At 42.8% G+C, this 22,271-nt stretch overlaps 1 protein-coding gene across 24 annotated transcripts in view; it reads right to left on the bottom strand.

Moving 5' to 3' along the window:
• The window catches only part of LOC113157074 (protein tyrosine phosphatase receptor type D), a 315,285-nt gene that overhangs the window by 115,276 nt on the left and 177,738 nt on the right, over positions 1 to 22,271 (bottom strand). For 19 of the 24 annotated variants that reach the window (XM_026352333.1, XM_026352323.1, XM_026352322.1 and 16 more), the window contains exon 8: positions 21,776 to 21,813. The gene's annotated coding sequence lies outside the window, so the exon portion shown is untranslated. Of the gene's footprint in view, positions 1 to 3,427; positions 3,949 to 21,775; positions 21,814 to 22,271 lie in introns of those variants that run through there. The other 5 variants (XM_026352336.1, XM_026352334.1, XM_026352335.1 and 2 more) reach the window with 1 other exon arrangement.

Here is a 22,271-nt window from a genome sequence, read left to right on the forward strand (position 1 = left end):
TTCCCTGAGGGAGATACAGTACATGTTAGTCAAATCAGGATGAATTGATGGAGAGGGCAGGGGACTTTGTTTGTCATGCTACGGCACTTTGATGAGGCTCATGTAAGACACAAAGAGGAGCATCAGAAAGGACAGTCACAGTAAACGAGTGACAGGAAGAGCGAATAGGAGTAAACAGGAAAGAACAAGCTCAGCTGCAGCGCTCTGCTCCCTCCACTGCAAAATAATATTTATGCCTCAGCTTTCTTCCTTGACAGGGTGATGGACAGTAGAGGTGATTTTGCCTGGGCGTGAAAACTAGGGGTTTTATTATTCCAACCCAGTGGCAACGTGAATATCAATAAAAAGTGCTAGCGCTCCCCTATGTGTAAAACCAATGCCCCATAGCGGTGGTTTTTATCAAGCAACCCACCCTTGACGCTAGTTACGCAGTACTAGAGGTTACGGCAGGAAATGCTTGCCAAGTAAATAAGTGAGTGAAGCGATTGAATAGAGGGGGAAAAACACAATGGGACTGGGGCCAAAGTGAACCAAGGGTAAAGTCATGATCACTTCATTATGCTAGGGTGCAGCTCAGTGTTGTGCGAAATCAAACTGCTTTCTCATTTGTCACAATACATCAAGCTGGCCTCTGTGACGGGGCTTCGTAGTTGGCTAGAGGCCCCCCCCCCACCCTCGACACACGGCGCTCAGGCACACATAGGCACGAGGATGCTAAACTGCAAAAGCATGCACATATATTCGGGTACGGTGTACAGCACGCATACCGCCACAGATATGACACATACACCTCACTACACTGCACCACACCCCTCCTCACGCCCCACCCCAATATGACCTGTACCAGTCAAACTTCTCCTGCCGCCGCCAACCACCCACCCTGCTAGCCAGCCAGCCGGGCTGCCAGTCAGTGGGTAGTTGTTAAGGGCCATTGCTGCCATAAAATAAGGTAGAATACACCCACTGGATTACAGAGGGCAGGCAGCGAGGGGGTGATTGCTAACAGACCTATTGCCACTCCATCTCCTCCAGGTCCAACACCATGGCGCCTGATAATTGTGGCCTCTACGTTTACGTATCCATTTTTGTAATGTAAGTGTTGATTTCTCATTCCACACTTGTAATAGGGGCCCTGGCCTTGGAATTCCTGAAGTGGTGCTCACATAGGCACAAGTGTACACACACACACACACAAACTTTTTTTATTTCTTTTTTTTTTTCTGCTTTTGAAAACAAACTGGTGAGTCAGAGCTACTTGGCTGTGCTAAGACAATGGGACTGAGACGTGCAGGCACACTTGTTTGTAAGATGGCCTGGCTTTTTTGCTGAACAGGGACTAAATATTCGAAAGCTTCCGCAGTTCTTTAGGGCGCCTCTGTTACATTAAATGCTTTACATTAAAAGGGTTTAACAGGTGAACGACTTGTTCAGCAACGGTTGCAAAAATATCATAACCAGGTAAATGCGCATTTGGAAAAGTAATACAAACATAAAAAGGCCATCTCTCTAACAGTCTTTTGTCTTGACAATTCGTCCTCGGTCACTTAAAGACACTGTCAAAAATGTAGGATATGATTTCAGAATGTGCTTGAGGCACAAAAAGTGGTGAAATAGGTATAATACAGCAGACTGAGTCCCTTATAGGCACTTTCTAAGCCCTTATATTATTTTTCAATTTAATGACTTGCATGCAATGAAGTGTACTCTTCACACACACTCACACACCTACACTGTGAGCTTGTCTCCTTCCCCTTTTAGCTCCTTTGCGCTACAGTTACTTGCTCATAAATGACGTGAAAAATCTTGTATTGTTTTGGATTTGTTGAAGGATGAGGAGGAGGGAAGATGGCCGCATCAGCAGCGCTTTTTCCCCCCGTGACTGAGACACTTTGCTCTATTCAGCGACTTTAGATAGCAGCACTTAAACCGAGCATCACCTTGGTGCACATCCATTTTGTCTCCTCTTTTGAGAGCTGCTGTCGCAACAGCACAATTGGAAATCGAATGGGTAGTGACAGTGTTAATTGCACTATGTCAAAATTGGGCAAGTGCTAATTGTTTGAGTCGGGAACTGTAAAACATAAAAGACACTGGAGGTGCTGGGTAGTGCTTTTCCCCTCGGTGCTTACTGGCTATAAACTGGGAATTGCTTGAGCAAACAAACAGACACACTGATTCGCACACACAGGCACACGTTGACCTTTCCGAATAACTCACGAGCCTTCTCCACGTTCACTCACCGTCTTTTCGTTTGGCTCAGACAGAAACATATTACAATGGTCAGAGGTAACCTTTTTAAAGGCTCCACATGGGAACTACTTTGATTACTTTTTTTAGATATGCCGATCCCTCAATATGTTTCTCAAAGTCAAAGTTTTTGTCTTTGTCTCCCAGTAAAAGTGGGGTGGGGGTCTTGGCATGGTACTTAAAATCCCTATTTCATCCTGTAGCCCGTCTCTACTGCATTTTCATCACTGGCTGGAGAGAATGAGTCCCCTAGTGGCCCAACTGGCACACTGAGCACAGGTGGTGTGCACAGCTCTACTGGAAATAAAGGTTCACTTTCACCTGATTGACAGAACGGCTGCGTGACTGACTGACAGACTGATTGACTGACTGATATTTTGCTGCTTTTCTAACCACCCATCCTCTTTAAATAGCACAGTCTCCTTTAAACCTCGCAAAAATACAAAAATCGTGTGCTAAAAATAAGGCGGATAAAAACGCCAGGATCTCTGGAGAGTTGCAGGAATGCACTTTGAAAATTCTTCACAATCGACTCAGTGGAAAGGCTTCCACATCTCCAAAAGGCTGCACTAATGAACTGTATTTACATGACAGTGCAGCTTAAAGTGGTCCTAAAATAACAGGGTGTTGTTATGTTTGAGATGTGGGGGGGGGGGGGGGGGCAAATAAACAGTAGCTCATTTAGCAAATGTTACAGTGATAAAAAAAAAAATGATATGACAATGCGTGGTAATAAATTGCAAATTGAAACACAGGAAGAAAAAACCAATCCACCTGCACATTTACGCGTAGGTACTTATATATCCCACATACGAATCCAACTGTCAGTGAAGGCGCTTTCGTGTCATCTGTGGCATTGTTCGGCTGTTATGTGGCGCTGAAAGCCCTACTGTATCAATCCAAGGTTGTGCGCAATCATAATCCAAAACTACGCGTAAAAAACAAAACAAAACGGTGGCACATGAGTAATACGGTCAGATGACTGAACAACACCGGTTCAGCACACCGAGCTTTGGGAAGTATTTCTCTAACACCCAGCTCCAGCTCCAGTGGAGGCTCTGCTAATCTATTCTGATGAACTTCACGGGGGCTCTGCGCGCACCTGAAATCACTGCGGCAGCGACTTCGTTTCCCGGCTGTCACCAGCTCCAAACTCCCAGCCTCCTCAAGCACTACTTACCTTCTCATCATTTCTGCGGCCACTTCGGAACTCAGTCTCTTGTGTTTTTCTCTCTTTTTCGAGGCAGGTCGTGAGTTGCGCTCGATCTTCTTATTTCTCCCCCCTTCTCTCTCTCCCGCTCTCTCTCTCTCTCTGTTATTATTATTATTGTTATTATTATTACATCCAGTAGCGACAGTCGAAGTCCTGGAGGAAGTCAAATAACGTGGAAGCAAAGAAATCCGTCCTCGGGTTGTTCTTCTCCTCCTCTTGGTCTTTCCCCCCCCCCCGTGTGCTCGCTCTTATGTCGCTTCTCTCCCGGAGTTGTCCGTCATCGACCCGTTCGCGATCTCAGGGGGGGACGACAGGGCGAACAGCACGCACCGTGGAGCGCCTGGAATATATTCTCCGCTTTTTCTGGGGGGTGTCTTGTGTGTGTTGTGCTCGTTAGATCTTAATTGAATTGTACGTGGCGAGACCGGGTTGTGTTTGGAGAGTGCGCTGTGACTGGGACGCACAGCCCCTCTCTCTCTCTCCCTCCCTCTCCCTCTCTCTCTCTCTCTCTCTCTCTCTCTCTCTCTCTCTCTCTGTGTGTGTGCGTCTGGTAGTTTCTTTCTCTCTTTTTGATGAGACCAGAGCGCGGACTAAAACCCCCGGCAGAGAAAAACGAGAAAATGAGAGAGTGACAGAGACAAACACACACACACACACACACACACACGCAGAGAGAGAGAGAGGGGTGTGTGGAGGGAGGTGACGTCACTCAGCGAGGTACCACTCTCCCAACTCCCCTGGATCAACACCCTCCCTCCCCCTTACCCCCCACCCAACACACCCAAGTCCGCTGCAGGAATGTGCACTTGGACGAAGCTATTTTAGAGGAACATTTGTGTTAAAGAGAGCTGTGGGAGCACCCGTGCGTGCGTGTGCGTGCGCGTGCGTGTGTGCTCGGTAATTATTTTCAGATGGTAAATTGTGAGAACATGAGTGCATGGCTGAGACCACATGTGTCTATTAGTCTACACGTGTAGTTGTATTATTAAATAAAATAATAATAATAAAAAAAGATAACTCGACATGAATAATAAAAAAAAAAGCTTCTACTAAACAAATTAATAAATAAAATAAATTGGATTGAAAATGAAGGCTAGTGTTGAAAACATCCCCATTAGTGGAGCAAGAATGTTTTAAATTGGCAAGTAAAAAAATCTGCCTTTCCAAATGTTAGTCAAGTGACATTATAAGTAGAGGAGAGTAAATATAAATAAATATTCGCTGAAGATGATTGAAAGCACTGATCGTGCAGGCGAAGTTTGTGCGTGCCAGTCTTATAATGTCACAAATAAGTTACAGCAAGTAGTGTTGAAGTTATGAACTAACTAATGGGGAATTTACTTAAATAAAAGCAGCAATGCAACATGTAAACAAATGCCCCTTTAAATAAAAAAAAAAAGCCCGGCAATAATATGTTTACCGGAGTAAAATCATTGACAAAGAACTAGCAACGCAGTGTACTTAATATCAAACTTTGAATTACTCATTGTGCAACGTCTCCAGCTTTTAACAGTGCTTTTAAAGTCGTAGCAGGTCAAAGTGCAGCTGACACTTAGTTCCTTAGAAGTAGGCCTACCTCGCAACTTGAGTGAGTGAAAGTACTCGGTAACTGTTCGCCAGCCAGGCCTGGCGTGCGTAAAATACATCTCGGTTTGGGTAAACGTCAGCACAAACTCCATAAAAACTGCCATCGTGAACAATGGGGGGTCACTATAAACTCATCACTAAGAGCCGCAGACACACTATAAAGCCCTGTAGGGATGTTATATTGATTTTGTTGTCAGGCCGACTTGAATGCGTGTGAATACATGTCTTCTGGGGAGGCATATCATCTACCATTTTGTGTTTGTTTGTTTTTTTTATCAAAGCCATTGCTCCTGCACGTAGAAAAGCTCCCTTGCAGTACTGCATTATGCACTCCAAGGTCAGTCTGTCAGAGCAGCCAAAGTTGAGCCATGACCTCCATAATCCATGTGTAATGGCCGCGCATTTCTTGTAATGATTCCAACGACATGATTCATTCACGTCCACGTCACTTAATAGGCATTAGGTGGGACAACATTGCATCAGGAGGTAATGTTGCACCTGATAAAACAGTCAAGAGCAGAGTCCTCTGATGTAGAGCTACAGAGAAATAACAGTATTGGCCCAGGGAGGCTGATGACTATGACCAATTGTGTTTTGAGAAAAGTTGCTTTTGTGGCAGCAACCCAAACCTTCTGATGAACAACCCAGCCCTGCAGACACAAACATCTAGCATCCAACAACAGTACTCCGAAAAGACAGAGAGAGACAGACTACTGCAGTCAGCAGATCCGTTTCCTTACCTGCACTCAGACAAGCCATGTGTCTGATTGAGTAACCGCGACGGTGATTTATACGTGCAAATTACACCAAGCTCTTATTTTCCAAGGGCGGAATTCGATGCAGCCTCCGCATGTAGATTTCAGAGGCCAAAATAAAGTGTTGGTTTTTGTGACAATGAACAATGGGAAAAACTTGATGAAATTACTGTTAGGTGAACTCTTGCCCTCGACTGCTGGCTGTGAGAAAGCATCGTGGGAGTGATCGTTGTGTCTAGAGGCACAATGTACTCACAAATGTCTGATTATGTGATTTTCACCACAGCAATTATTTGGAAAAATATTCTTATTTATCGGGAGTATAGGCTGAAGGTTGGAACACTGTTTTGGTTCCGATGAAAATACGCCATTCCCAGCACATCCAAACACTGAATATTTTGGCTGTCATGGCCTGTTCACTCTCTCATATGATGCATGACTACAGGGGGGGATTTTGAGTTTTTCTTTTCCCTCCCATCCATGATCATATTTGTGATCTTTGAATGTGATGGGATGACTTGTTATTAGATTTACGGTTCTGCTCTGCATCTATCCTTGTGCGTTTATATTCTTGGCAGCAGCTATTGCAGTAATACCACAGCACTTACTGATAAATGAGGGCAAGGGCAGGATTTGTCAAGAGCTTGCCTTGCTGGCCTATCATGACTGAACTTCGTCGCCTAACAGGACACAGCAGTCTATAAACCAACAATAAGAAAGACTAAAGGCAGAGTTTGCCTTAAATATTGCATAAACACATGCTGCAATTTTGCTTATCAATAACTGTGGTAGTAAGAGGGTCATTATGAGTGTCATATAATGTTTTTTCCTTTGTTGTAGGATTATGACATCACTATTATGTGAGCCAGTAGTGCTTGATATACTGCCCTGGGCATGTTTACATTCTTCCATGAGCAGGGTCATGCAAAGTGTAGCACAGATTGGCATTTACTATGTAAATATAATGCAAATGCAGCTAAGTGTGTGCTAAAGGTTGTACTATATCAATATGCATTTGCTTCGGATGAATCATGTAAGGAAATGTTTGAAGTACTGTATGTGTTTGTCTGTGTACCTGCCTGAGTCTGTGGGGACTATTATCTATTAACAAAGCTAATTCAAATTTCATTTGAATAATTTATTTTGAAACGTCAAATGCACCTTTTTTCGTTTGTCTTGAACAATGGTTTTAGGTTGTTATAAGATGAGTTAAATGTCTAATGACAAATGTATTTAGGGTTTGTACGCATATTTAAATACAGTGCTGTTCAAGATTGTATGAAGTATAATCGTAATTATTTGCGGCCAATAATAATGGAAATCTGTTGGATAGATTGCCAAAACAATCCTTTGATTCCCAGAGGAGGAAGTCTGACTTTTTGTCTAGCAGCACAAGTAGATTAACTGTTTTAACTTACCGTGTACAGTACCTCTACCTGTTGGAAGGATTTGCCCAGCTGTCAACAATTACCAGTGGATGAATCCCATCGACTTTGCCGATCCTCATAACTTTTAAACGTTTGGGATAAATCCAAAAATATCCAATTAATCTTTATTAAACTTCCATTTTTGAGTGCTTTGATTCATTTAAACATTTAATTTAAAGTAGCACTGTGCCTTAGTGCAGGCTCACAAAGCTGCTAGCATGGCTACAGAATCTGAGTGTGGAAATATTGTGTTTTTAACGCTGTACCAGCTCAGTCCTTGACAGTTCTTTTGTGTCGAAGTGGCTGTGTTAGTGAATCCTTTGTACTTATATGATACATTTTCTCTCAACATTTCTTGTTGTCTAGTGGTGACCTTGTGGGCTATACGGCTTACTGCGGAAAGCGAATCAGTTTATGGATTTGGTAGAATTCCTTTTTACACGGTGCGGTTTTTATCTGTGCGGTGATAGAAGCCCTTCTTAAAATGGCTGTGTGTCGTAGTATCTGTTTAACCGATTCAGAAACAGACAGGCAACACAGTTAGAAAATCAATCATCTTATTCTGTAAGAATAAAGAGTAGAGGTTTTGCTTTTAATCTGGTAAAAGCAGTTCTCAGCGCTGCTTGACAGATGCATTTGGACTATGGACTAGGCTCAGACTGGATTTTGTTGCTCAGCAGGCTAAGGTCAGTCCCATTGTAACTCCATCCAGTAGCTGCTTTATCACTTTAACACTTGAGTTTTGCGTGGGCTGACAGCTATTTCATGATTTCCCTCCTAAATGGACAGCATTTCAGTTGTGGGTATGTAGCACTGCACTTGTGATCATACTGCCTATTTCTAATAATGTCAATTTCACATCTAAAGTTAGACAAAGAAATGTGAACGTAGTATATGGCTTTCATGTCAGTTTTTGGTGCAAGCCGTTTTCAACCCTGACAAGTTGCTGGTGCTTTAAAAACGACTGTCTGTCAAGTCATTACTCTCGTTTGTGCGACCCAAAGACAACACCATGTATAATACTGCAAAGAAGGGAGACAACTTGTCTGAATCAAAAACAAGGACTGTGGTTTTCAGCATTTCACACCTCACAGTTGATATATTTATACCCCCCTTCCATGCCCCCCCCACAACCCTGATCAAGTAAACCAGTCATTGTAAAATTAATTTCCCCATCAAGCGAGACTCATGCTCTTTGGGATAACAATCTATCTTAAGCGGATAAATCTAATCCAATGTGTTGAGACGGCTAGAGATTGACTTGTTTATGGCCGCTGCCCAAGCAGTCAGGAGAGGGAGAGAAGGGTTTGGTGGGGGGGGAGGCAGGCTTAGAGCGACAAATGCCAAGGTGATATTATACACACCTCCAAGGCACGAAAAATGTAAACCAACACCCAACTCCAGTCCTTGGCAGAGACATCTAATACTTCTCTCCTTCTTAGAACCTGTCAAACATGATGAATGGCTAGGCATACAGTCACGCGTTCATGAGCAATTAACATTTCGTTGAAACTGGAAGATGTAATAGTTTCAGAGTTCATTGCAGACAAAACACGAAACATTCTGATGTGGTTAAAATGATTGGTGAAAGTCTGAGAGTGGGACTACTTGAAGTAATTATGGACATAGTTGTGAACTGGTCAATGTATAGGTCAGATGTTAAGAAGTTCTATATGAAACCTTAGACGGTCAGTGACACCATCTATATAATTAATTTGGTGATATATTGACAACCAAACAATCTGAAAATCTCCTGAAGCCAGATTACTCCAATCTATTTCCCTACATCCCTGCCCTATAGATTTAACTACAAGCATTGTCTAAGCAACAATTAAAGGTAAACTTTGGGGTAAATCACTTAGTTAAAAACTTCAATTTAAGCTTTTCTACTTAAGGACAACTCCAACACTGGCAGTACATTTTGTGTTCACATGCGACTCACCCATAGTAGAAAGCTAGGTTGCCAGGGTCTGTGTTTCACCATCCAACATTGGAGTTTTGGACAAGGACAGATAAGCTTGGACTGAGTCTTGGAGTAATACATTAGCTTTTACAGAGGCCAACACTTTGACATCAGATATTAACTATATTTGGTGCAGCTGTCTGCAGCCTGGTTCACAATACCTACATGGCAGACTGCACGTCGTCTTAAGCTCTGGTGAAGTTGAATATGTTTAGTCTAGTGTGGCATTGTTTCACATTAAAGGAGCTGACTCAAGGATTATGTTACATGCTTGATCGGCATTTATTAGCTTTTTACTAGTGTACTCAATCTGGCACATGGGAAGTAGAGACCACAGGAGGGGGGCCAAAGAAGCAGGAATTATTTCAGATTGTGCTGGGGTGGGGCCTTGTATCACTGTTTACAACAATGCATAATATATTGGCGGTCATAAGCATATTGTCAAGGAGAACACAATTGCTCGCACTCCCAAAGAGAGCAATTTGAACTCCTGTGTGACCTGAACAGCTTTGCCTGTCTTGGGGCATGTCATGACAAGAGGCGCGCACGCTTACTCATCTGTTCTGGGACTGCTGAGTCATGAGTAGTCAATATCACCTTATTATGATGTCAAGCGGAATCAGATTTGCGATGAGGCTCGCGGAGGGGACCTCGGTTTGATGTAGTTTAGTGTTGGCATGGGGCGCAATGAGCTGAAAAGCAATTAGGTCCATTAAGAGATCAACCGAGATGGCGGTGTGAGCAGCCATGGTGTGCATCGCCCCGCGCGGAGAGACTTAGTGAGAGATATAGGCAGCAGGGGAAAGAGGTTTAGACAGATTGAGTCAACTCCTGGCTGACAGAGTCACTCTGTGGAACCTCAGCTCAGGACATCTGTCCAGTAAAACAGTGCAAAGATAAGTACCTAACAGGTTGGCACTGATACTGCGATCCACACATTTAACATGGAGGAGAGACAGGGGGCTGTGCTAAAGAAAGGCGCGTTTATGCAGAAGGGCACGCTATGACTTCACTACCGATTATCAATCCGCGTTGTGATGTCACATTTGCAGCTGTGCAGGGTGTACATAAGCAGGTAAACTGTGCGAATCACTCTCTACTCTCCTCCCCTAAGCCAGAAACAACCATCGCTATCTGTCACCATGGATACCGCTAAATGCATTAGTCACTCCGCTTCTATGTTATGTGCCGTTTTCCATGCAAATGCAGCACATTTCTAAACAATGAACACGTGTCCTTTGCACTCTATGTGTAAACAGCTCCTAAGCTAGCACTGAAAGGTTTAGGTGATTAATCTTTATTATGTCATTGTCAATTGCATGTATTTGGGGTTTTGAACTGTCAGACGGCACAAGCAATTACGTCAGGCTGTGGAAAATTGTGATTGACATTTTTCTTACATTTTATTGACAAAATGATTCATTGTTAAGTCACAGAAACAGATGACTTGATAATACAACCGGTTGTTTCAGCACTATCTAACTAAAGAGGTCCGTTTAGGGACAAAGCGATGCCCCCTCCTTTTCTATACTCCACCTCTGCGCCACTCCACAGGATGGACAGAACAGATGATTGAAAAGATGCTAAGTGCTGCACTGTAGTGGTAATGTGACTATATTAGGCTTTTGTTTGTTTCCCTTTCTGAATTTTTCCTTCTTGAATCAAATCGGAGCCATTGAAAGAACTCGTGCTTTGCGGCTGTTGCACATTAGCTCACTCAACTCTCCTTCATTGTCTTTTCATGTAAGTCTTCCCTACTCTGAAGGACTTTTACCTTCCCCTACCATCTTATCCCAATTGTTCATTTATTTGCCCCCTTTACCACCCTACTCCCTAGATCCCCTCATTTCTCTCTGTCACTCTGTGACTTTCCTTCCCCAAACCAATAGTGAAACATACCTCATCGCTCTCTGTGTCTCTTTTCCTCTCTCCATCCCTCTCTTTTCCCTCTGTCTTTCAACGACTGTGGACTGCCATCGGGCTTTTACGAGAAACCTCTCACCACAGGCGATTGATCACGGCCATTGTTTGCACTGGGTCCTCCATTTTACAGTTCAGTGTTCATGAAAAGGAGATTTTTGCCAGGCCTGTCACACCCTCCCACCCCAAATATACTCTCTCTCTCTCTCTCTCTCTCTCTCTCTCTCTCTATGGCCACTGATGCCCCACTGACATTTTCACAAGCGCACCTTCATCAATTTCACACCTCTGATGCCCTTCTATGCCAGCCTGGAAGGTAGGTGAATTGATGGGCGAGTGCTGACAAAGCAAACTTGAATTCGAAGTCAGGAAGTGACAAAATTCTTTAAGTGGAGGGGGAAGATAGGACATAGAGGGGCCATCACTAAGTGTGTCATCAAAGCCAAACAAATAGAGGAACTACATGACATCGAACAGACGGGCCAAAGCACTGTTTCATGATGCTGGCATAAACTGTACAGTGGATCTGCCTCTCAGTTTACCATTTGCTGCCCCCTGTAGACGTGTCATTCTCATTTATTCCACCAAAGATGAGTCACACAACTTAGCGCTATAAATCCAATAATGTAATAAAAGGGTGTGATGGAAAAAGCCATCCAGAAGGTAAACATCCTCTATGCTCACTTCCTCCTTTTAGTCTTGGAAAATTAGGCCATTCTATCATCAGCCAACTGGCGCGTTTATGAGCTGCTAAAGTAATTGGCGGTAGCGGCAAGATCTCGGCCGAGGTAAAGGTAGCGCGTTCACCTCAACAGAGCCTTAAGTTAAACGCTTCAGTGAAATAACAGAGGTGGATGTAGGAGAGAGGAGCTGAAGAGAGTAGCGAGGTGCCTCATTCACTGGCTCAGGGGTTTATGGGATTGCTCCCAGCTGTCACTCCGTGCAGTGAATCTGCAGCACCGTAATATCTTAATTGTTCCAAATTAAATGCTCATAAAATGGCAAAGGAAATTAGTTTTTCTCTCTGGCTAATCCAAAGCAGCCCCTTGACTTACATCTGGGCCCCGCTTTAAGTGAGAGGAGGTTTAAAAGGTGAAGTGGCTCCCAAATGAGATGGCTAAGGATAGGCTGGTGAGTAATGATTTTTTTATAGATAGTGAACTTCTACTGTGCACATGTGGCTCCCATGTCTCATAACATGTCCTTTTCTCTCTTATGTTTTAACCCCCTTGTCATTGTTCCTATCTTTATTTTTCCTTTCTGTCATTCTTCATTTACGTGCGTGCTTTACGAGTTTATGAATTCGCTCCTGTATGTTTATGTGGAGGATGTGTGTGCACAGAGGCTTATCGTACTAAACAGTCTAAATATCCTGTGGGGGGTTCACACATTTAGTCTCCCCCGTATCTCCCTCTGGCTCTTCGGAGACTCCGCTCATTCCACAGCGCACATTCAAATCGTTCAAGCGACTAAAGCATCCTAAATGACACCAGACTTTTCAGCCCTGTCAAACACTTACACACTGCGCACACCCAATGTGTGCATTAATGCACATGCATAACTATCATAGATACAGACTTATATAAGGCCCTTCCCTTCACTGGATGTCAGAGTTAGCCTCTGTTAACTTCCATTCTTGTACAAATACCACCTCGAAATAAAGCCCCCTAACAGACGAATCCAGTAGACAATTATGTGTCATTACATGCAAAGTGGTTTAGTGGTGGTGGGGGGGTGCTGGTAGGTGGCGATGGCGAAGTTGATTATGAAACACCAACTGAGAAGGGCTGACACCTTTCCACTTGGAACCACAGACTGACTGAAAAAAAAAGTACCATGAGCATCATTACTGCTTCGCCACGCAGGATGCAAACGCACTTCTTCTCATCGGATTGCAGTGTCGTGGTAGAAGTTCAACTGGCAAGCGCTTGAAAACTTTCTGACACTGCTGCCATCAATAGTTCCATCTGTTGTTGGTAATATCTAGAGGAAAACAACACGCCGGGCGTTCGTCAAGACGGCTCCAGTTTAAAAAAAAAAAAAAAATCATCATCTCTTAGCTCGTGTTAATGAAGATGGGTTGAGTTTTTCAGCTTGTTTCTGATGCCCCCCGGATGTGACCTTGGCATTTCTGTTGCATAGAAACAGATGATGGCAGAAGTTAACGACAATTCGAGTAAGCTAGAGGAAATCAGTCCTAAGGCTTTGGTGGTTAGAAAAAAAATAGATGATGCCAAAATATCTCTAGACCTTCAGCTATGCACGCCCCACTGCCCTTCACCGAACCTACTGTGTATTTGCGTTTTCTCTGCCGTGCTATACTTTTAACGTCCATTTCCCCACCTCTCACCGTTTCTTCTGCTACGCCACTGTGCTGCGTTTGTCCTAATGCACTGCCGAGTGTGTTCTCCATCGTTTCCTCTAACGCTTAACATCCCATCTCTCCTCTCTAATCTCTCCTCTTGATTCTTTCATTTCCATTCCACTCCGCTCCTCCTCTAACCGCTCTCCCCCTTCGCAGTCTGTTTTTTTTTTTTTTTTTCCCTTTTCCTCTTCCCCTTCTCGTGTCTCTCATCAGCTCCACTCCTCACATCCGTTTCACCTGCATACTACAGAAACTCTCTTCACAGCTCCCTCGTGTGCTGCTGGATACTCTCCCACATCTTTACCTTTATTATTATCTTCTGTGTCCTGTCTGATTATCTTGTTGCCACTGCTGTAGAGCCAATCCATTTTTCTTATCCTTAAATGTTCCCTTTCAACATCCCCGCATTGTCAATTTGACTTCTTTCTTTTCCAGACTTAACCAGCCTTTATTTGTCTTTTTCCCTCCTCTCTCTGTTTTTTTTTTTACATATCCACCATTAGTTGTTCCTATGCTTTATGCCACACTATTTTTCTGCCAGTCTTACACTCTGTCTCACTCTCTCTCCTCTTCTCCTCTCTCTGCCATGTTTGTGGCCTTTCGCTCTGTGCACATCTAATGGCTAGGGTGTAATCCACTGGCTAATCTGCTGACAGCCTGTGTGACAAGGCATTAGCTTTGTGTCACTGCCTACCATGCTGCTTCTCAGCGTGTGTGTCAGAGGAGAGAGTCGTGGGGGAAAAAAAAAGAGGAGTCTGTATGCATATGAAATATGTTTGCAAAACTTTGTGTGTACATGCCAGCACCTCTGATAGGCTGGAAGCAATGGCATATGTTTTTGATGCTCTGTGTCAGCTGGATGCCCAAGCATAACATTGATACTGGAGCTCATCATGCTTGTGCGACCTTTAACCTTTGCATCCTTTCCACTATTTATGTCCACTACTTTTCTTTTTTTTCTATAGTTGATAGCAATTTTTAATAAGATACCAGGTCACTGCTAGCTGATGCTGTAAGAGTCACACAGGGCAAGATGGGCTAAAATAGCCAGCCAGTGTATCTCGCTGCTCTGTCAGCCATCCAGCCATGTCAAATAGGGCTCAGTTTGTAACCAAATATTGGATTTTCTATTATTTCCACTATAATAGTCAGGATATAATTGTGTTTCTTTGAGCAGAAGCTTTTATTATTGGCACCAATCCCTGTTCTCACGCAGCTCAGGCTGCAGTGATTATTTTCATTATTGATGAATCTGTTGGTTATTTTCTCAATCATTTGATCAATTGTTTAGTTTATATATATATATACTATATATATTATCTGAAAAATAGTTTCACAAGCTCCGTTTCTAAGAGCCTAAGGTGATGTTGAAATTTTGCTTCAGCTTGAGCCATTCCAAAACAAAAGATATTGAGTTTAGCAATGTAAAATACTTAAAGTAGGGAACTGTTCAGTAGAGATGCTGCGACCAGCAAATGTTTGGCTGCTAATGACTTAAACAGTTAATTTTCAGAACTGTGTTGATTGGCTAAACTTTTCAACACGAGTTACTTTCCTTGAAAATGCATGTGACTCTGCTTTGTGCACGCTGCGATGAACCCGTGTGGGCAAGTAATGACCCTCACGACCCCGTGCTTTGCAAATGCTGCACAAAAATCTTCCTCCTCATGTGAAATTCCAGCTCCACTGCATCCAAACTCGCCTTGCCCACATTTGTTTTGTTTTTTTTTTGTTTTGTTTTTTTTCTGTAGTCTTTTTCTGTAGCAGTCCCCGTCCTCTGTCTCCACCTGAGCGATCCTGTTATCAGAGCTGACCCCTCGCTGGATCTGTCGACAGCCAAAGAGATTACACCAAAGGCCGTGGAACACATTGCTGGCTCCCTGTTTGAAGTGGGGTGGGGAGAGATTGCCTGATCTCCTGATGTTGATAAACTGGCTCAGGCTTTGGGGATTCAAGAAGGTCCCGTCGAGAATGTGGTAGGGTGAGGTTTGGAGGGGGGGGGGCTATAGTCACTTTAAGTCTACTTCTAATCACTTCGCTTTTCAGGAGGGATAAAGGGAAGAAAGGGAGCTCGGTTTGGATTGGAATTAGGGCCCCGATGGAGCCCAGGATATGGTTGTTGAGCTTTGATTTGATTAATGTTTACTTGAAAGCTTGTGAGTAGCATTTCTGATGGAATCCATACTGCGCCTGTAACATGTTGGCCCAGCCTAGGTGAAACACAATGATAGAGCGAAAAACCCCAACACCCTCGTAATCCCTAAAGGGGATTTCTTTCCTTTACCTTCCATACCCCACTGGGTCAGCTACAGCCAGAGCAGCATGTATATTAATTGCTTTGCACAACTCTCTTTTGAATCCATGTCAACAGCAGGGCATGTGTCATGCACAGGCGTCACCTCGTTTTCCATTGGTGCTCGGAATATACTGTACATTAAATTAACTGTATTGGCATTCTGTGAGGAACATTTTCCAACTAATGAATCATAATCCCAGGGGAGCTGTGAGTCATTTCATTCATGCTAATATCTGTATATGTCTTGATCCCACCCCCCACCTAAAAAAAAAAAAAAAAAAAACTCGCCTTTTTTGACTAGCGCTGCTGCATGGGAGATACTTCTGCCACTCAAGTGAGAACACAGTACAATTATCATTGATTCATGCACCACACAAGCGGAGCAGAGTGCGACAGACTCTTATGAAATGTGGCTTGCCAAAATACTGTCATAGACGGAGGTTTGATGGCTCACTCATCCATGGCCTGCGCATCATGTTGTCTTCACCAGCTGTTGTTTGACAGAAAGAGATTCTTCCTGCAGTGTGCAAAGACACAGCTATCAACTTAAGAGGCTTGACAGCAACACGCTATGGGGTCGTTCTTCTCTTTTATTATAATAGGTATTACTGGTGGAGCATCTGCAGATGGTGGAAGACAAAACAGCAGCCAAAAAATTATAAAGAGGGAAAATCTCTATCTCTAGCTCTAGTGGATTTTTCTCTTACATAGATTAGTAGTACTTCATGATTTTTGATTGATATTACGAATGTTTTCTGCTCTACATTTTTATTTTTTTTTGTAAAACAAACCATAAAGATTTCTTTTTTTATGGTGCTATGTCATAACTTTCTATGACTGCACTGGAATCCGAACCCAGAAAAGTGCAACGGCCAACGCTCTCTCAGGAAGCAGCGAGAGACACTGCCTTTTATTGATCTGTCCTAATTACGGGGGTCAATAAAATTTATGGCTGCCAGGCTTGCCAGAAGCCACTTATATGGCACACTGAGTTGAGCAATCGTTTCTAATGACAAGTGATCAAATCTTATACTGCTGCGCCGAACAAAAACAGAACGGAACAAACATGGAGGGGCATAAAATCCAGTCTGGAGCCACGGTGCCGAACGAGACTGTATGAGCCGAGCGGTTGTTGTTTTTTTATACTCTGTAGGAACAACAACTGATAGCAAATCATGACATAAACCACTAGCTGCTACTTTGTGTGTGGCCTCCCAGAGGTCAACACAGAGGTGTTGATCTTTTTACCAATTTCCTAGTGTTTACATGTCCTTTCTGCATTTAGTCAACTTTAACCATGTCAGCAAAAATGTTTAAAGTCCCTGTAACTGCATTCTTCACCAGCATCTTCAAATCAAATCAGCAGAGCTGAGAGTCCGGACTGTCAAAACCAACACTATATTTAGATTTTATACATACTAAAAATCAGTATATGATCCGATGCATTCCCGTGGGCTTGTTGATACTGATCAGGGCCAAGCCTCCAACACTTAGTAGATCATCATAATTAAAACATAAATTGGAGGGATCGAGCTGCGTGCAGTCGCCAGCGCAGGCTCGAGGGAAGCATTGATTCATGCCTGCACTTGGAAACAATTGCTCTGAGTAAAATATAGAAGCCTTGTAAATAAAATCAATAGCAAACAAGCTGCCTGGGCTCTAGAAATAGTAGAAGGTGAATTACAATCAAGCAAATACTGCTAGAGGTATGAGCAGCACATGGGAGACATGCGTGGTTTGAATTCAGGATAAGATATGGTAGATTTAAGAAATGCATATGTAGAGACATCTCATAAGAACAATGATTCATTGAGTGATTATCGTCTTATTGTATTGTAGTATTGTCTGGCGGACAAACCAGGCGCCGGCTGTGCAAAGTTATGCCAGGATTTGCTCATAGACGAGTCTAATTTGAGTTGAGACAGTTACACATAAACATGCACTGCACCTTTCAAGCACAAAGAGCTCTGCTAACCTCCCCCCCAACCCACCCACCCACCCACCCTACACACACACTGTTGCAGCACACGTGTTTTGTTCTGTGTTTCAGTGTTAAGAATCAATCACACCTGCTGACAACTAACACAAAAGAGGGGACGCATGAACCATAATTTGCCACACATTTGTGGAGAAGCAAAGACACGGGAAAGAGTTTTTTAGACGCCATGGTAACCTCATGAAAAGGCATGTTTTGTCTGAAATGTATTCTCTAAATATTACATTTAAAATGTCCTTGTAGCTGTCAAATTCTTGTTTTTATTTTTTATTTTTTTTGTTTTGTTTTGTTGGAGAGAACAGAGCTGGGCAGCGCAGAGCTTTATCTCAGTCAGCCATATTTGTTAGTTTGAAAGCAGTCCTAATTTCCCCCTGAATACACAGAAAATTAGACTTACTTAAGATAGTCGAGAACAAGAAAGCTTTGCGAGACACTTTGACTTTGATGTGTATCTGAAGTCTGAATAAGCTGTACTCAGAGTGTGTCCTCTGATGATGGGTAATGGAAGGGATAAAGGTCTACAGCAATAACAACACAACCTTGATGCAATCTTTATTACACGGCAGTTACGTTCATAATGAACAAAAGCAAATATTCTGTTAGATCAGCGTTTTTTTTTTTTTGTTTTGTTTTTTGTATAACGTAACTGATGATATATTCTGCACAACTGCTGCAGTGCCCACCTGGGAAGAGTTGTAGGAGTACCCATTAAGTAAATCACATAGTGTTAAATCAAGAGAGTTGTTTTCTTTTTCACTTTTCCCCCTGCCTGTTTACTTTATCTAGGATAAAAGTGGCACATAGAGTTTGCTCAGGAGGTTACCTGAGCAATAATCCAACCACGCAGAGTTGTAAAAATTCTAGTTATTCTGAGTTTAATTCAAGTTCAAGGTTTTATTTTATTTTATTTTTTTTTGTTCTTTCTTTGTAAAGCTAACATAGCGTGATGCAAGAACAGAAGCACAAGGGTTGCAATCTGCAGAGGTGCCATGTGCTGTGGCTGAAGGAATATTCCCTAAAATGGCTTTAGGCACACACCTGAACCCCCCGTGCTCCACATTTAGAAATGAACATCGCCAAACCGAGTTGCGGATACAAAGTGCAGTTAAATGTGAAGTGAATTTTATGTCAGGAATTTTGATTAACACATGAATGATGCACAGGACGTGGGCTTGAATTATTGTCTGCGTAATTCCTGATTCTTAAGGGGTGTTTATTAGGCTAATCATCCTGCTTTGGGCAGTGTCCTTCACTACTGCCGGCCTTGCACAGGGAAAAGAGAGAGGTCTGGAGTGGAAAAAAGGGTAAAAAAAAGCGGGAGGAGAGGGAGAAGAGCAGTTACATGTGAGCAGAAGCATGAAAACAGCTCTGGCAGAGAACAGAGGCGAACAGAGAAAGAGTGGGCTGGATGTATAGGGAAAATTGGATATGGAAACAACAGAGGGAGGGGAAAGGCAGGCACAGGGAGATAGCAAGGGGTAGAGTGGCAGGAGAATGAGAAGGGTAGAAAGGCAGAAGGAGAAGAAAAAAGAAAGGGGGAAAACTGGAGAGAAGCAAAGGAAGGTGGAGGAAGATGCTGTTTTTTTTTTTTTTTTTCTCTGCTAGCTATATGCTGTATCCTCAAAGTGGCTTTCATTCTCACATCAACGGCCGAGGTTGAGAAACACGTCCCCAAATGTCACACACACACATATACACACACAAACACACACACACCATCACCATCATCGTCATCATCATCATGCCAAAAAGCATCCTTTGACAGTAATCACCAGTCTGCCTTTTGGCATCATACAAAACCTGTTTTATGCATTTTGCTGCAAAAGGGAACTGCTAAAAAAAAAAAAAAAAAAAAACACAAACAGAAAACCTAAAAAGGGTTTCCTTTATATTATAGCCAAAATCTGTCTGATGAGCCAGTTGAATATTGAGGCCTTTCTAGCTTTCAAGACTAAGTCGCATTTTCAATGATTTCTTCTTCTTCTGTTCTAGAGGAATTCAAAGGGGCACTCGCAAAAAGGTATCTTAAATACGGACAGAAAAGACAAAACGTAAGTGCAACCTTCCATCCTGATAAATCTTTCTTTCTTTTACTGCCATAATGGTATTATACAGGGTCAAATAACATGTTACTAGATGCATTAAGTATGCACATGCACAGCAATGCCTGAGTAAAGATACACACTTACATGCACACGGCTTTAAATAAGTGCTATGAGCAGGGAGGAGACAAAGGAATTAAAGCGAGCCTGACTAACAGAGTATGACATGTCCAAGGCCTATCACTAATTATGCCCCCACTGCTACAAACTGTTCCCTTGCTATGATCCGCTGGAACAGGAGACAGGGGAAAAGCAGCGGCAATTACTGCAGAAACCACCCTAATAAGTAAAGTGTGTGTTAGTCATAAGGAGGTGTCAGTACGCGGGAATAATTATTTCTTAATACAAACACTTTGTTTGGTAATGCTTCAGTCTGAGATGGTCATGAAATACTTAAAACCTGAGAAGTTATAGTTTGTTTCAGAAAGAAAAGCCCCGCCGTACTCATTCGCCTTAGACAGACACAAGTTAATCAGCTAAAGGAAATACTGTATGTTTGTAATGAAATGCCTATTAGCCCAGTTGTAGTTCTTTTAAAGTTGCACTATATAAACTGTTCTCTATAGTACACTTCCTTGTTTGGAGTGGAAACTGATTAAATTCAGCCTGATGAGTTTGAGGGTCGTTTTTTTTTTTTTTTCTTGGGCCCAACACTTGCATTCAGATGATTTATTATCATGTGATGTTTTACTGGAACCCCCCAGCGACCAATAACAGCACCAAATGTCTAAAAATAACTTTTCACTTAGTCAAATTGGACAAGACCTATGTAATCCTACTTGAAGACTGTTTGACAACAAGCTCTGTTCCAACTTTCCTGTGTGATCTAAACTTGAGTGATTCGTCATTTTTCAAACAGAACACGTGTTTGGCAGACAAGCTCCCCCCCCCCCCAACAACTATAATTATCTCGGTCGTTTAGTGGTGTTGCACATGTGCTGCAGGTTTCCTGTGCAGGGAAGAACAGTGTGCTCACGTGATTTGATCAGACGATGCTTGGGTAGGTACATGACCAAGACTAACTAACTAAGTACTTACTGCAATCTCTCTGACAGTCCCTTTTTTTTTGCAAAGATAGACAGCAGATCTCTTTTAATCAATTTCCCAGTTCCTAAATGTTTCCTCCGGTCAGCTGCAGGCTGTAATTTTTCAACCAGCATTTGGCTCATGATCACTACTTAAAACTATTATAAATGTTCCAGCTGTTGACCAAACTCAGCCCCAGAATCTCATTTGGGTGAAATAGTGCATCTTAATTTGGAGGCATGGTCCACTCTGCGTTGGTTCTGTCTGATAAGAGGATGTACTTCTATGTTAAAAAGAAAAAAAAAAGAAGAAGAAAATCCACAGTGCACCTATTGGGTCTCGTCAAGATTGTGAATATGTGCTCAGCAAACACATATCCACACATACAGAGCAAACATAAGCTTATCTGGTTCATTTTGTAAACCCAATGTACACACAAACGCACCGAAAACACCCACACAGATTTATGTTGTTATTGAATGACCCACACGCCCGTTTAGATTTGTGGCACCCCCTCTAGTCTCCCCACAATGCACTGTCGCATTGGTAGCATAGATGATGGGCAAGGCTGAGGGGCTGCGGCACGCCATTTATCTCTGTCAGACGTAGTGGAACACAAGTTCTTATTGGCTGGGCAGGATTCGTGACTGCTAAAGTGGCACCCCCAGTCTCCGAGACCGTGCTAATTAAACAGTGGGGAGAAAAGAGCAAGAGGCCTTCACACTCTACCCTCTGAGACGCCATTCTGCTACAACCAGCATTAATGCAGCCCTCAGACATGAGCAGAAATGGAAACCCATCTTATAAAATGCTCTGTCCGAACTTCGTTGTCGACTCTACAGTGATTGTTGGGTCAGAGTTAATTGCAAAAAACCTACCTTTTAGCACTCAAGCAACCGCCCAAACAGTTTAAGAGCTGCAAGACAACAGAAAACACACATTAGATTACTGTATATTCATCTCTTCACAAAAGCTGTTATCACAAGAAGCTGATGTCATTTGTGGGAAAGAGTTCAAGAGGCACGGATGGAGATAGCAGGTTTGCTTATTTGGAAACACTTTTAATCACAGCTGCAACAACATAGTGATCTGAGCAGTTATTCAGCACTGCCATTGCTTTTTATAGTGTAAAGGGCAAACATTTATTACCCACTGATTACATTTGGCTGGCATATGTGTCTGACGCCTAAGCCCTTGTAATTTTCCAACTCGTTACAAAAGCCTCTTCTTTACCACTGGTATTCAGTGAGTACTTGAATGTGGTATATCCGCCGTAGATTTCATTGGGGTACAAAAAAGGAGTTTTGAGAACAAAGGGAAAATGGCTCGGTTGGCACCGAGCAGCTTTTTAGTTTAGTACTAATTAAAACGTGG

The sequence above is a fragment of the Anabas testudineus genome, chromosome 18, assembly GCF_900324465.2.
Source record: "Anabas testudineus chromosome 18, fAnaTes1.2, whole genome shotgun sequence".
NCBI lineage: Eukaryota > Metazoa > Chordata > Actinopteri > Anabantiformes > Anabantidae > Anabas > Anabas testudineus.